Source organism: Cajanus cajan, chromosome 1, assembly GCF_000230855.2.
Source record: "Cajanus cajan strain Asha chromosome 1, NIPB_CcT2T_4, whole genome shotgun sequence".
Lineage (NCBI taxonomy): Eukaryota > Viridiplantae > Streptophyta > Magnoliopsida > Fabales > Fabaceae > Cajanus > Cajanus cajan.
Window position 1 is genome coordinate 60,039,437 of NC_138517.1, and position 13,141 is coordinate 60,052,577.

The following is a 13,141-nucleotide window of genomic DNA, read 5'->3' on the forward strand; positions in this document are numbered from 1 at the left end:
AACTGAGAGGAGAACTTGATTATAATTATGATAAACAATTAATCTTAATTTTCATAATCATAGATAATTAGGGATGAACTGAGAGGAGAACCTAATTATCGGAACCTAAAGGAACAGACTTGAGTGTTAAATCACGAGAGTTGATTTAAGCTTTCGAGGAGCAATAGATTAACAAAGATCTTAATGGGTTTAATTGAACGTAATTACCACGAGAGTAGAGATTAATTTTAATTAAACACGTCCTCGTAGCCTGAGAAGGTGCAAGGATTAAATTAGGTTAAGACTACCTTCAAGATGGAATAGAATTAATTAATGAAAATAATAATTCAATATTGTTGGAACTCTTTGTGCGAACCCTAGATTCCCGGAAATCTCCTTATCTTATCTTAAAGTTTTATCTTATTCATTAATTGCATTACTATCTCTTTTACCATCAAATCTGATCTTATCATCTCAAAACAAAAATTCAATCTGTTTTAAAATTCAAATTAAAATACTAGTAATTCTAGGTCAAACACGTAGTCCCTGTGATTCGATATTTATTACTTGACGACAACCATACACTTGCGGTTTTCCATACATCAATTACTGCTCCAAGACCTTTCCCCTACGAATCGAATAAAGCTGTGCCATGGATATACGACATCCATTCTTCTGCCGACAGCGATATCTCTAACATCGCTGGACTTGGAGGCATGACTAGGAGTGGCAAGATCTACACTCTCGAAGATCTTCATGATAAATCTCCCAAGAATAAAGGAAAGGAAAAAGAAAAAGAGAAAACCGAGGAAAATAAAGAATCCGAGGAGGAGACTGACGAGCTGTTAAAATATATCCGACAGAGCGAGTACTCCATCGTGGATCAACTTCATAGGACGCCAGCAAAGATTACTCTGTTGTCGTTGATCCTAAGCTCCGAACCGCATCGGCAAGCTCTGTTGAAAGTCTTGAACGAGGCGTACGTGTCGCACACTATCTCCCAAGACAAGTTTGAGGGGATTGTTAGTCACATCACGGCTAATGATCACCTCACTTTCACCGATGAAGAAATCCCCGCTGAGGGACCGAATCACAACAAGCCCTTGCACATCTATGTAAAGTGCAAGGAATATCACATCGCTAAAGTCTTGGTAGATAATGGATCTTCCTTGAATGTGATGCCAAAAAGAACGTTTGATCAAGTGGCAATCAAGGGAACCCAAATGCGCCCGAGCAACATGATCGTCCGAGCTTTCGACGGTTCTAAAAGAGAAGTGGTGGGAGAAATCAATCTTCCAATCCAAATTGGACCCACCATCTTTAATGTCGAATTTCAAGTGATGGACATTACTCCCGCGTACAGCTGTCTCCTCGGCCGACCTTGGATTCATGATGCGAAAGTTGTTCCCTCTACGCTCCACCAGAAAGTCAAATTCATAGTGGGTGACAAGCTGGTGACCGTACAAGCCGAAGATGACATACTCATCAGCAAGCCATCTGCCATACCTTACGTGGATGCAGCAGAGGAAGCTCTAGAGACCGCCTTCCAAGCATTGGAGATTGCCAATGTCGAAACGTTTCCCCGAGAAATGAAGAAGGTAGCCTACATGCTCACCAAGAACGGATACTTGCCTGGACAAGGACTTGGCAAGGATTCCCAAGGAATTCCCGAGCTACCCATTATTAAGGATAATCCGGGGAAACAAGGGTTAGGATACAACCCTAATAAAGATCAAAGGACGAAGAGGAACCAAGATCCTTCTCGACGTTCTTTAAGCCAGATCTTTAGGAAGGTCGGTTCACAAGCGTCAAGGCCGGTCGTCGTCATCAAGTGCTCTTCTTCCTCCGATAGGGATGTATAGACCTGATGACTGTTAGAGATCACTCCTCGGGGACAGCCCGACCCCCGAGCCTCGATAGGGCACATGTTTCCGCTAGAATTATAATAAAATCGTTCTTTATTAGTTCTTATTGCTTCTTTTCTTGCCTGCAATAAATTTCTAGACCACATTATTTTTAACCCTATTTGAATAAGCATGAATGAGGTTAAAATCGTCTTAATAACAATAAACCCGCATCATTTTTATGTGGAAGTGTGTGTGACAACTTGGAGCACCTTTCCTTGGCCTCGACAAGTGCCATCATGGATAAAAAAGAAATCCTTTAAGGACAAAATCCTAAAAACAAAAAAAGCTCGGCAGGAAACCCGAAAAAGGGGGCTGCGCAAAACTAAGAGCAAAGAACCCGCTAGGAATCCCACGAAAGGGTGACCTAGACAAAAATTAGGGTTGCAAAAATGAACAAAAACAAAGGTCCGCTGAGACACCACAAAGGAGTGTTTTAGGCAAAAATAAGGACAATCAAAAAGCAAAAGAAATCCATGATGGTACCATAAGCTGAATTCAAAAAGAAAGGTTCAAGGGAAACTATCTAAGTTGTCCAATCACAACGTCAATAACAAGACTTTCTTAACTTCATAAGTGTTTAATCAAACAAGCCTAAACACATGATCCTACCTTGGCCAGCCATTCTTACAAAAACTGTTTTCAAAACAATAATAATCCCCTCTAAAACACAAACTTTTGAACAAAAATATCTTTCCTTTCTTTTCACTTGTCCCAAACGATTTTAGAATAATCTAGTGGAAACATGGAGATATAGTGGTCAATAGGAAGGTTGATACGTCTTCTAAAGGAAGGGAAGGATCACTAGGTTGATGACACCAATCCCGATATAACACGCATCATTTCTCGGTTACAGAAATCGGCAGCTCACAGCCCGTCTAGAGGAATGGCAAAAATCCAAGCAAAGAAACGTATCGGTTAATTCTTTTGAAAAATAAATCAAATAGAATTAGGTGCATCATACCGCATACATGCATACAGATGATAGGTGTACTGGAAGATCACTTATTCTCTGTTTATTAAAATCCGTAATCTCCTGCGTAAGAGGCTCACAGAAATCCTCCCTCACATCGACGACAGAAATTCCTCCAAGAAGAGGAGGATAGGGAGAGCCATTCATTTTTTTTTTAAAAAAAACATTAACAAAATGATTAAACTTGCATTTTGTGCACCACACACATTAGTTGCACATTCAAAGACCTTATCATGAGGCAGTCGCATAAAATAGAAAAATAGGAAAAATTTCTTGTGTATGACAGCAGCCTACAGAAAAAGCCGAAAAATCGACAAAAAAGGCAAAAATTCAGAAAATCCAACAATCGTACAGAATAACTGAGCCTGGAGAGGCTTGCCGAAATAATACTCCCCAGAGACATCTCAGCTTGCACTCTTAGGCCGAATTCCCAGTGAAAGCTATCAGAGCAAGATCAGCAAGATTCCCCAATGGAAGCATGATCATCCAAACAAAATATCCGAGTTAAAGGACTTAGACTTCCTCAGTGGAAGATAGCTTTCCAACTCGAGCGACGAGTGAAGCTAAGCCTGAAGAGGCTTTCTAAATAATACTCTGGGATACATAAGATCCTCAATCCCCATTCGCCTACTCAGAGGCACTCCTTCAAAAAGAGAAAATCCGAAAAGATCAATAACCATTCCCCAAGCGGAACTCGGTATTCAGCTAAACACCGAACGTCAAGATAATCCGCCTAACAGAAGAGGCCAATCAAGATCAATACGACAGAATCCCCCAGTGGATAACAGCCTACGTAGAGGCAACAAAACCGGAAAATCAAAAAAAGTCACCCGAATAAGGATAACCGGGATACTCCACCAACGTCGAAAGGACGTCAGCCAATCATAAGGCATCGCTCACCTCAGAAAGAGCATCTTTGTGTCTGCATCCCCAAGGAACCAGAATTTCCCCAGTGGGCACCAAATACGCAATGGAAAGTTGGGACACAAGAACCTATGAGTAACTACACATCCCCTAGACAGATCCCTGCGTTATCCAGCCCTCAGCGGCACCAAAATCAAAAATAACCATCGAAGCAGCATCGTGGACTGTGGAGACAAAATCATCACAAATCCCTGGAGAGGGAAAACTCACGCTACCAAAGTGACCAGAAGCACGGAGGTATGCATCCCTGGAGAGGGCAAACTCACGCTACCAAAGTGACCAGAAGCACGGAGGTATGCATCCCTGGAGAGGGCAAACTCAAGCTACCAAAGTGACCAGAAGCACGGAGGTATGCATCCCTGGAGAGGGCAAACTCACGCTACCAACGTCGTCAGAAACACGGAGGCATGCAGACCCTGGAGAGGGCAAACTCACGCTACCGAGGTCGTCAGAAACACTGAGGTATGCACGAGCCTGGAGAGGCGATGACTAATACTCAGCTACCGACGTCGTCAGAAACACGGAGGTATGCAGCTGCCAACGTCGTCAGAAACACGGAGGCATGCAGACCCTGGAGAGGGAAAACTCACGCTACCGAGGTCGTCAGAAACACCGAGGTATGCACGAGCCTGGAGAGGCGACGACTAATACTCAGCTACCGACGTCGTCAGAAACACGGAGGTATGCAGCTGCCAACGTCGTCAGAAACACGGAGGCATGCAGACCCTGGAGAGGGCAAACTCACGCTACCGAGGTCGTCAGAAACACCGAGGTATGCACGAGCCTGGAGAGGCGACGACTAATACTCAGCTACCGACGTCGTCAGAAACACGGAGGTATGCAGCTGCCAACGTCGTCAGAAACACGGAGGCATGCAAACCCTGGAGAGGGCAAACTCACGCTACCGAGGTCGTCAGAAACACCGAGGTATGCACGAGCCTGGAGAGGCGACGACTAATACTCAGCTACCGACGTCGTCAGAAACACGGAGGTATGCAGCTGCCAACGTCGTCAGAAACACGGAGGCATGCAGACCCTGGAGAGGGCAAACTCACGCTACCGAGGTCGTCAGAAACACCGAGGTATGCACGAGCCTGGAGAGGCGACGACTAATACTCAGCTACCGACGTCGTCAGAAACACGGAGGTATGCAGCTGCCAACGTCGTCAGAAACACGGAGGCATGCAAACCCTGGAGAGGGCAAACTCACGCTACCGAGGTCGTCAGAAACACCGAGGTATGCACGAGCCTGGAGAGGCGACGACTAATACTCAGCTACCGACGTCGTCAGAAACACGGAGGTATGCAGCTGCCAACGTCGTCAGAAACACGGAGGCATGCAGACCTTGGAGAGGGCAAACTCACGCTACCGAGGTCGTCAGAAACACCGAGGTATGCACGAGCCTGGAGAGGCGACGACTAATACTCACCCTGGAGAGGACAAACTCAACCTAGAGAGGCTACTCAACAATTTTTCTCACCTGAAGACACTACAAGTCGGAAGGATGGCTTACTCCCCGGACAATTGGGTCAACTCCTTTACTTGTCAACCGGTACACCAAAAAAAGTCGTTCGACTAAGTAAAGGGGGGGCAGCTGTAGACCCCTAAAATTGTCCGGGTCGGAAATAAGACTCAAAGACTCTCGAAGACCGAAGGAAAGTCAGCCGGAAGGACTCCTGGAAGACCCTAGGATGATTCTTTGTAGGTCTAGAAGTCTTAGAGTAGCTTAGAATAAGGGTATGTGAGGATTGGAGCTCAATACACCCTCCTAGAGGTTCAGTATGGCCGTACTGAGCCATTTGAACTACAATACGGCCGTAGTGAAATCAATACGGCCGTACTGAAGTTTTTGAACTTCAGTACGGCCGTACCAAATTCAATACGGCCGTACTGTAATTCAAAAACTCAGTACGGGCCGTATTGACCCCCTAGGCCGTACTGCGCCTCAATCCTATAAATAGGACGTCATTGGCTCGTCCTCCCACACTTTTGGAGCATTCCTCCACCCTCTGGCTGAGTATTCTTGGGTTTTTGAGCTATTCTCTGCCCTAGAAATCTCTCCGGGAGCCGATCCGACTAAGTTCTTGAGTTCACGAGCCATTAGCTTGAGACTCGAACAAGTCGAAGGGAAATCTCTTTGATTTCCATAGTAAACATTATTTTTAAGGAAAGGAGCGAGCGAACGTGTAGTGGGAAGGAGCGCCAAAAAACCTCCTAGATTCCTTTTTGAATATATAAAAGCACGCTTCGAAGGTTTCTTTCCAAATCCTTTCTTTTACCGCTTTTTTGATTGTTGCATTGCACGTTTAAAGCTTTCATCATGTAGATAGTTTACTTATAATCGTTCTAATAAATAGGGGTAGTTTAGTAATTTTACGCTATTATTTATGAAATAATCCGTCATAGGGAACCCGAAAGGGGCGTTGTGGGGTGCTAACACCTTCCCCGCACGTAATCGACTCCCTTACCCAACTCTGGTTGTAATGGCCAAAGTTGATTTGCGAAAATCAATTGCCTTATGTCTTTTTCCAATGTTTTGAGTAAAACATTGGTAGCGACTCCAAGAACCCCTTTTTGCGAAAACCACTAATCCATGGAGGGTCCCGTTTGGGATTAACATGGATTGGTGAGAATCATTTTAACAAAATTGTTAGTTCGATGAGGTCTCAGTTTGAGAATAAGTCGTTCTAACAATCCATCATTTTTCAAAACTAAAAAGAGTCCAACCATCGTCGCGAATGCCAATGTCCGTTTCGGCGGGTGGCGACAGAGGTGAATCAACAAGTGAAGGTCAAGTTTTCTATAAGGGATTATAAAGACAAAGTTTTATGTGATGTAATCCCTATGGAAGCTTGTCATATTTTGCTTGGTAGGCCATGGCAATTTGATAAACAAACTATACATGATGGCCTTACTAACAAAATAACCTTCACTCATAAAAATAAGGAAATTGTTTTTAATCCTTTAACACCACCCCAAGTGTTTGAGGATCAAAAGCAAATGAAAAGAAAAAGAAATAAAGAAAGAAAAGAAGGAAAGAGTGTGGAAGAAGGGGATTCCACTAAAACCCTTGTGACCAAGGAGAGTTATTTTATGACCAAACAAGCCTTGCAAAGAACTCTCTTTATTCTTAAAAGTTTTGACTCTTATCCTAATGCTGCCACTAATCTTAAAGTTGAGAATGAGGAACAAAATCAATTGCAAACAAAGAATTCTCAACTTCGGGATATAGTGAAGAAGGAGAGGACTATTTTTAGTTTTACTCCTTATACTACTTCCTTGGAGGTGCACAAGGGAGAAAGTATTTTTGTGGTCTTAATAAAGCACCCAATTTTTGGTTTACATTGTTTGGTAGATACAACTTGTAATAATCTATATTCTATGTTTGTTTCTATGGGAAGATCTTATTCTTTTGAACTTAATATGATTCCTTCCCTAAAAGCAAATATAGTTTATATGATTATAAGTATCTAGCAAACAATCAAATCCAAAATTGTTTAGGATGTTTTCTAGTAGTTTTTTCTTTATATTTTAGGAAAAGCCTAGGTTACCATTTAGGGTACTTTAGGCAAGATATTGTAGTGTTTAAAAATCAGTCTTTTCATTGTCTTAGTCATAGTGTTCTTACATTTTTAGGTTTTACTTCTAGGTTATGTTTAGAAGAGGAGCCTATTTCTAGAGAGTCTAATATTTTATCTTTCTTTGTTAGGTTAGATACTAGGACTCCTCTTAGGATCCATGATCTTTTCTTTTACCATGTTACTTCTTATTCCTTGCATGTTTTATATGTAGGTGTTAATTTTTCTTCTTCCATTCATCCTCGAGATTTGAGGACAAATCCTTTTCAAGAGGGAGGGGATGATGGAATCATGCTTTGGAGTGCAAGAGGTGACATACTCAAAGATCCAAGAGGAGTTGGCTAGACATGAAGGTTTGGGCCAGTCGGGGCCCATCGGGCCCATTAGGCCTGGGAAGGCCCAAGTTGAACTTTTCATGGGCCATATTTTGTATAGCTAATTTCATATGTTTTGTATACATCATGTTAGTATAGGTATCATATATTTTGGTCTTGTATTTTGGACCACATAGAGTAGCATTTTAGGTTTTAGGCTTGTTGGGCCTAGTTTTGGGCTTCATGGGCCTTTGGGCTTTTGGTACCCAATATTGTGCTCATTTTCATTCTTGTAATTTTTCCTTTCCATTGTATTTGTTGGACCATTGTATTTGGGTCATTAGAGTAGGATTTAAGGAGGAATATTAGTTTAAGAGGATTAGGCAAAATTAGGTTTAATTTAGCATGCATTTAAGTTGCATTTTGAGTCACATGGATTATGCCACCTTGGCTGAACATGTGTGACTTAAATTCAACCCTAAATGCACACTAAATCAAAGCCAAATGCACCAAGCACCCATGGGACCGGTCATACACATGTGTGACAAGTTTTGAATTCAAATTCAAATTTGAATTCAAAACTTGGCGCCAACATGGTGGCCACTCATGTGGCGCCAAGTGTCCACCTAATTTTCGGAAGCTATATGTTCCCTTCTTCACCTTATTGTACTCACTTTGAAATTTATGAAATTTGAGAGCCATATTTGTCGAATTTCTTCATCAAAGTCACCTTGAGAATTCTCCTTCAAACCTTAGGAACTTACCTTCTTCCTTCTCTTTGAAGTGAGAATTCCATTGTTCCTTAAGCTTGGATGCTTCCATCCAAGGCTTAGGCCTATCTTCATCCGTGAATCCTTCATCCATCAAGTGTTCATTTCGTTGGTTTCCATTTCCTTGAAGGAGATCCGTGCATAAGGAGAGCTAAGGAGAAGAACACCTACCACTTCTCCTAACCTTCTCCATCAAGTTCCTTTCTCCTTCTCTACTTGAGCTTCTCTCTTTGTAGAGCTAGGCTAGCATTCTTCTATCTGAAATTGGAAGATCAAGCTAGGCTACCCTTACTTCTCCACTCTAGTTTCTCTCCTTGCATCAATCAACAAGGAACCGTGGAGAGGTTTCAAGCATCATGGAGCATCTTCCTATGAAGGCTCCATCACTTCGCCTACTTCTGGTAGTCCATGTGCATCTCAAGACTTGATCTTTGTCTGAGTATTTGTCATTAATGCTTTCACTTTCTTTGATCTGGTCAACATTGTAGATGGATAGACTTTGTTTCCTTCTAGAATGTTTTTTAGTCTGTGTTGTCCTTCGTCTAATATGTAGTTGACTTTTGTCTTATTCTTGACCAGCCTTCATTTGAGTCCTTATGTTGCTTGACACACCTACGCCTGATATTTGATTCATTGTCGTCTGGCGGTCATTTCGTATTCCATCTATCATTTGACTTTGTTTTGTCTTATCCTTCTGTTGTGCTTTGCCTTGTCTCATATTTGTCTAATACTTGAAGCTTTCGTCTGTGGTATGTATCGTTTGAAGCTTGATCATTTTCCTTCTTGTGTTAGGCTTGGCTTCATTTTACCTTTTCGTCTGATGCTTGAAGTTTTCCTTCTTTTGTCTTGGCACATGTTTTGTTCTTCATCTTGCCTGTACTTATGTTTTTCAGAAATACTAACACACTTGTTAGAAATAACAACATGTATTATATTTGTCTCATTCAAAACCTTGCTGGGAATTCCTTCGTCTAACTTAACACTAATAATGTATTGTCAAAAGATGGCTGCTTATATTGATAATGAAAAGCTCTTGATACATTGTTTTCAGGAGAGTCTATTAGATGCGACATTGAATTGGTACTTGCAATTGGAGGGGTAGAATTCAAACCTGAAAGTAGGTCACTAATGCATTCCTCAGGCGCTACAAGTATAACATCGACATGACACCTGACAGGTTGGACCTTCAGAGCCTGAGCAAGATGGGTGATGAACCCTTCAAAGCTTATGCATAGAGGTGGAGAGAACTGGCTGCTCAGTTAGAGCCCCCGCTGTTAGACAAATAAATTGTGACCCTCTTCATTAACTCCCTAAACGGACCCTACTATGACAATATGATAGGGAACACATCAGCTCTCTTCGCTGACATAGTCACTATTGGGGAAAGAGTCGAATAAAGCCTAAAAATCAGAAAGATAGGAAAGTTCTCGAAAGCTAAAAGTATAAAAAGATTTTTGGGAAAAATGAGATCAATGTTCCAACCTCCTCCGCTACTCCTCGAATGACCAAAGCAGCACCAAAGTCAGAAAGGGTATTCGACAAAATTCCTACAAGTTATAGAGATTTATTTCATCAATTGTTGAAGGCGTCCATGTTGGTGAGAACCCAACCATAAAGAAAGCAACAACCCCCTTACCCATTACGGTATAGGCTCGAAGAAACTTACGATTATCACTCTGAGGCAGTAGGGTACTCCATTGAAAACTGCAAGGCCTTTAAGCTTCGCGTATAAGAGCTTATCGACGCTAGGTAGGTCAAGTTTGAGGCCAATGCACCAAACATCAACAAACGGCCAGGATGAGTAGCAATCTTGGAATGGTGTGTTGAAAAGCGTTAGGGTTTCTCTTTGAAAAAAAATTGCCTTATTAAATTCATGCTCACCACAGACACCCAATCAATCTTAATCTTTTTCTTGATTACATGCATCAGCAAAATGTCATCCCTTGACATTTGAGCATGATTATGCAACTAGGGCTTAATCATCCAAGCTATGATAAAAGAAATTAAGCGTGAATTTTTCTTCATACCTCCGGCCAGAAATTTTGTATAGTTCGTGGTCTCCGGGTTCCTCTAACAGTCTCTAAAAGTTGTCAGCTCCTCAAAATCTCCAAAGTTAAAGGGTTGGGGCTTTGTGCTCCCATCTCCGCTCAGCCCGACAGCTTCCTTCAAAGTTGGACCATCAAGCTTTATGAGCTTGCCCTTCACCATCGATTGCATTATCCCTTCATTGCTTGAGGCAAAGCATAAGAACAGCCTTATAAGCTTAGGGTAATAGGGCCCTTCTAGCTCCAAGAACTTCCCAAGTTCCTGGTGTTCCAAGAGAGGAGGAAAGCTAAACCCCTCATTCTTGAACCATTCCATCTTCAAGGTCTTCGGAGGGATGATTCTTCTACCCGCATACCATTCAAGATAGTACTTTTGGGTCTTCTCATCAGCAAACCATTTTGAGATGAGTTGCTCTGTGGGTAGAGGACATTTTCTCCCCTTGACTTCTAGCTTCTTTGGCCTTTTGGAAGATGAAGCCATTGTTAGGTTAAAGATTGGTTCTTTTGTGGAGATGAAGAAAATGAATGGGTTTAGGGTTTGAGATTTGAGAGAATGTGGGTTTATGAATCGCTTATTTGTATAGATAATTGATTATTTGCACGAACCTTGGTTTTCTAGACGATTTTTGAACGGTTTTATTCGCACCAACCTTCAACTTCCCACTACTCTTCATTTGTGGAACCTCTCCTCTCTCTTTTATGCATCGTACATCAATGTTTTACACATACATCAACCAATTTTCAATCAAACAATCAATCCCAAATACACATTCACAATCAATTCAAACAAGACTCATTGATTATTCCTAGTTCAATTCTTAATTGATTAAATCTTTCTCTTGGTAGAGGTTTTGTAAATATGTCAGCTAATTGTTTACTAGTTTCAACAAAATCTACAACACAATCATTTTTCTGAACAAGATCTCTTAAAAAGTGGTGTCTTATCTCTATATGTTTTGTCCTAGAGTGCAAAATTAGATTTTTGGTCAGATTTATTGCACTTGTATTATCACATCTCAAAGGAATTTTATTCAACTCAGTTCCATAATCTCTTAGTTGTTGTTTCATCCAGAGAATTTGAGCACAACAACTCCCAACAGCTATATATTCAGCCTCAGCTGTACTTAAAGCAACACAAGCTTGCTTTTTGCTATGCCATGAGACTAATGCACTTCCAAGTAGGTGACAAGTACCACTTGTGCTTTTTCTATCAAGTCTACACCCAGCATTGTCTGAATCTGAGTAGCCTATCAGACTTAGTGAAACCCCTTTTGGATACCACAAACCTACATTAGTTGTTCCTTTCAGATATTTAAGAATTCTCTTTACAGATTTCATGTGAGATTCTTTTGGATTTGCCTGAAATCTTGCACACAAGCACACAGCAAACATTATATCAGGCCTACTAGCTATCAAATATAAAAGTGATCCAATGATACCTCTATATTTTGAGTTGTCAACAGCTATGCCTTTCTCATCCAAGTCAAGATTGCATGTGTTTGATATTGGTGTTGCAGGCTCCTTACACCCTTCCATACCAAACTTCTTCAACAGTTCATTGCAATACTTGCTTTGAGTTATAAAGATTCCATCACTCATTTGTTTGATTTGCAACCTCAAGAAGAATGCTAGCTCTCCCATCATTGACATTTCAAATTCACCTTGCATGGTCTTAGCAAATTCTTTGCATAGAGAGACATTAATGGATCCAAAAACAATGTCATCCACATAGATTTGAACATACATTGTATCATTTTTAAACTTTTTCACAAACAATGTATTATCTACTTTCCCTCTTACATAGTCATTAACCAATGTTCATCTTGTAGTGCTTCATCTATAGTATTAGGTTCAACTTGTGAAACAAAAGCCATAACATTACAAATATTCTTGATGGCTCTTCTAGTTGACACTCCCTTACCAATATTTCCAATTATATTTTCCATTGATAAGTCCCTAGAAGTTTTCCATTCCTTAAGCAATTGTTCACTTGTATTCTCAGTGGTTTCATTTGATTCACTCTCTTTAGGATTTTCATTAGGATCACTTTCTAATGGAGGTTGATCAAGCAAATCAGTCAAGTCTTCTATTTCAGTTTTCTTTGTCTCTTGTTTGTTAGTCTCATCAAACACAACATGAACTGATTCTTCAACAATTAGAGTTCTCTTGTTATATACTCTATAGGCTTTGCTATTTGTAGAATATCCTAAAAAGATTGTCTCATCAGCTTTTGCATCAAATTTTCCAAGTTGCTCTTTGCCATTGTTTAGCACAAAACACTTACAACCAAATACTCTAAAGTATGAAATATTAGGCTTCCTCCCATTATAAATTTCATAGGGTGTTTTCTTTTGTATGGGCCGGATTAAAACTTTGTTTAACACATGACAAGCTGTGTTAATAGCATCATCCCAAAAATATTTTGGTAATTTGGTCTCATTCAACATAGTCCTTGCTAATTCCTCAAGAGACCTATTTTTCCTTTCAACAACCCCATTTCGTTGAGGTGTCCTAGGTGCTGAAAAATTATGATTAATACCATGCTCCTCACAGAATTTTTGGAACATTATGTTTTGGAATTCACCTCCATGGTCACTTCTAATTGAGGTGATGTTTGTGTTCTTTTCATTTTGAACAAGCTTGGAAAATTTCT